General features: G+C 42.6%; 1 pseudogene; it reads left to right on the top strand.

Annotated features, from left to right (window-relative positions):
• Positions 1 to 1,681: 1,681 nt before the first annotated feature.
• On the top strand, positions 1,682 to 2,501 carry LOC101145263 (large ribosomal subunit protein eL37-like; annotated as a pseudogene).
• The last annotated feature ends 1,249 nt before the right edge of the window (positions 2,502 to 3,750 follow it).

Here is a 3,750-nt window from a genome sequence, read left to right as displayed (position 1 = left end):
CAGTGAGCTGAGATCATGCCACTGCACTCCCGCCTGGGTGACAAAGCAAGACTGTCTCAAAAAAAAAAAAAGAGAAAAAGAAAAATTACAGGCTCATGCCTGTAATTCCAGCACTTCAGGAGGCCAAGGCAGGCAGATCACCTGAGGTCAGGAATTCGAGACCAGCCTGGCCAACAAGATGAAACCCTGCCTCTACGGAAAATACAAAAATTATCCTGCCGTGGTGGCAGGTACCTGTAATCCCAGCTACTTGGGAGGCTGTGGCAGGAGAATCGCTTGAATCTGGGAGGCTGAGGTTGCAGTGAACTGAGACTGTGCCACTGCACTCCAGCCTGAGTGACAAGAGTGAGATTCTGTCTCAGAAAAAAAAAAAGAAAAGAAAAAAAAGAAAACGTCAAAGAACTAATTAATTGTAAACAATAAGATGATTTTAAAAAGCTACAGAGTAAATCTAAGAAAATAAAGGAATAATTAGAGCAAACATATATGAAATAGAGAACAAAGCATAAGAGACAAGATCAACAAAATAGATGGTTCTTTTTTTTTTTTTTTTCCAGAGACAAAGTCTTGCTCTGTTGCCTAGGCTGGATTGCAGTGGCTCAATCTCAGCTCATTGCAACCTCCGCCTCCTGGGCTCAAGTGATTCTCCTGCCTCAGCCTCCCGAGTAGCTGGGATTACAGGCACCGCCACTATGCTCGGCTAATTTTTGTATTTTTTTTTAGTAGAAATGGGGTTTCGCCATGTTAGCCAGGCTGGTCTCAAACTCCTGACCTCAGGTGATCACCCGCCTCTGCCTCTCACAGTGCTGAGACCAATATTGGCCAACATCTGGCGAGGCTGATTAGGAAAAAAAATAACTATACACCATGTATATGTATCAAATCATTGCATGGCACATCTTGACTGTATTCAATCTTTATTTGTAAATCCAGTTTTTAAAAACGAAAAATAGTAAAAAAAAAAAAAAAAAAACCACAAAACCAAAATAACTAATTGATACTAGGACATCATAATAGCTACAGTCAAAATGTTTAAAGGGAAAGCGAATTCTATAAATAACTATAAATACATTTGAAAACTTAGAACACATTGGTAAATTTCCCAGGGAAGTGAATATCTTACAAAATTTAACACAGGAAGAAACAGAGAGCCTGAACTGACATCTGGCCATTTAAAAAATTGCACCAAAGCCACGCACAGTGGCTCATGCCTGTAATCCCAGCATTTTGGGAGGCTGAGGCAGGAGGATCGCTTGAGCTCAGGAGTTTGGAACCAGCCTGGGTAACATAGCGAGACCTTGCCTCCAGAAAAAAGCAAATGAGCTGTGCGTGGTGGTGCATGGCTGTAGTCCCAGGTACTTGGGAGGCTGAGGCAAGAGAATCACTTGGACCTGGGAGGTGGAGTTTGCAGTGAGCCGAGATCATGCCACTGCACTCCAGGGAGGTTGTGGAGACCAAGATTTTATCATGCAGATGAATCCTCCAGGTAGCAGGCTTGAAAGAGAATAGATTGTGAATGTTTCTTACCAGACTTAAGAGTGTGTTCTATCAGTAAGTCCAAAAGGGAGGAGGGTATAACGAGGCATGTCTGGCCCCTGCTTCCCATCTTAGCCTGTAATAGTTTTTCAGGTTAAGGTTAGAATGCCCTTGGCTGAGAGGAGGGGTCAATTTAGATGGGTGGGTGTTTTAGAACTTTATTTCTGATTTATTGTCTTCCCCTTCTGGCCAAGATTTGCCAGAGGAAACATCAATGGCCACCAAAACTTTTATTTTGTTCCCTGGCATTGCCAGGGCAGCAAGACTGCCTGCCCCAGGTCCATCCTGTCCCTTGGTGGGACTACTTATGGCCAAGAGACATAGAGTCAAAGATTTATAGCCAATTTAAATGTTCTAGGAAAGATGGATGTGAACAGGCATTCATTAACCTTTTTTTGTTTTGTTTTGTTTTTTTGAGACGAGGTCTCACTCTGTCACCCAGGCTGGAGTGCAGTGGCATGATCTCGGCTCACTGCAACTTCTGCCTCCCGGGCTCAAGAAATCCTCCCACTTCAGCCTTCCAAGTACCTGGGACCATAGGCATGCACCACCATGCCTGGAAAATTTTTTTGTACAAACAAAAAGCCACTTTCTGGTCTCGGCCACAGAAGCGAGATGACGAAGGGAACGTCATCGTTTGGAAAGCATCGCAATAAGACACACACGTTGTGCCGCCGCTGTGGCTCTGAGGCCTACCACCTTCAGAAGTCAACCTGTGGCAAATGTGGCTACTCTGCCAAGCGCAAGAGAAAGTATAACTGGAGTGCCAAGGCTAAAAGACGAAAAACCACCAGAACTGGTCGAATGAGGCACCTAAAAATTGTATAACGCAGATTCAGGCATGGATTCCGTGAAGGAACAACACCTAAACCCAAGAGGGCAGCTGTTGCAGCATCCAGTTCATCTTAAGAATATCAACAATTAGTCATGCAATAAATGTTCTGGTTTTAAAAAATAAAAAAAAATTAAATTAAAAAAAGCCAAAGGTGAGGTTATAAAATTGACTTTATGTAAGGAGACCCCTTGAAACTATTGCTACAGAATAAAAGATGAAATGCTCCTGAATATTGTAAACACAAAGTTGCATGCAGGATTGTGTAAAGACAATGCCAGGTTGGACTGCCAGAACGAGCCAACAGCACGTGATGTGCTTCCCCCTGCAGAGAGCCTATGAATGGATGTGCAGTCAGGGAGGTTTCACATCACCAAGATTCCTATCCCAGAAAAGCAGATGTTCATAGCTCTGGGAATGGAATGCGACCCTTGTAGAGAGCCTATAAACAGACACATGAGGGGCCCCTGTCCATACGGATAAGATAGGGCTAAAAATGCCCTCATCTTGCCATGGCTCTTCTAGGCCTCTTTAGGGTTAAGGCACACTCCCTTCTGAGAATTTCTGGTCTAACCGGTTGTCTAGCTTCACGTCCTGTTTCTATGGATTGTTTGTAACCAGCTTTTGCTGCAACTGTTACCGCTGATTAATATCTTGCTAATCATAGGTTATGGAAAGACTGTGTTTCTGTTTTTAGGCTCTGTTAGAAATTACTGATGCACATGCTATATTGTAAATTCTTATCCCTGTATACTGTACTTCTGCATACAGATGTTATGTTAAAGAATTACTTCATCCCCATGTGACCATCTCACCTCATAATCAAATGACCCTAAATCCCTCACTAACCTACCCCCGCCCTCACTAAACTTAATAATAAATGCTGGTATATCCAGTGCATTGTTGGCACGACCAGAAGGCAGTGACCCCCCTGGACCCAGCTTTCACTATCTTGTGTGTGTCTATTATTTTTCGACCTGCCAATCTGCCTGGGAACAAAGAGAGAGCCCCATTGCATTGCGGGCTGCTGGCCAGATCCCGCAATAACTTTATCTATCCTTAACTTCTATGTGTTGAGCTACTGTAATCTTGGTTTTAGTTATAGACTTATAGCAATTAACTATACAAAACATAAGCATTATTATAACCTTTTAAGCTAAGGAATTTAGATACTTTTGTGGTGCTGCAGTGCTTTTTGTGGCCTTTTAGTAATTTGTTCTAAGATGCCTGGTAAAACTTTTAAAAATATATATCTATCTGCATAAATCTCCTAACTAGGAGTATTATACCCAGGAGGCTTTGTCCAGGAGGATCTTTGTATCCTCTCAGTAAAAATTGTCTTTTAATTCTATAGGAAGCAGAAAATTCTTTGTGGTTGGGAA

The sequence above is a fragment of the Gorilla gorilla genome, chromosome 9, assembly GCF_029281585.2.
Source record: "Gorilla gorilla gorilla isolate KB3781 chromosome 9, NHGRI_mGorGor1-v2.1_pri, whole genome shotgun sequence".
Lineage (NCBI taxonomy): Eukaryota > Metazoa > Chordata > Mammalia > Primates > Hominidae > Gorilla > Gorilla gorilla.
This window is presented reverse-complemented; position numbering and strand designations above follow the sequence as displayed.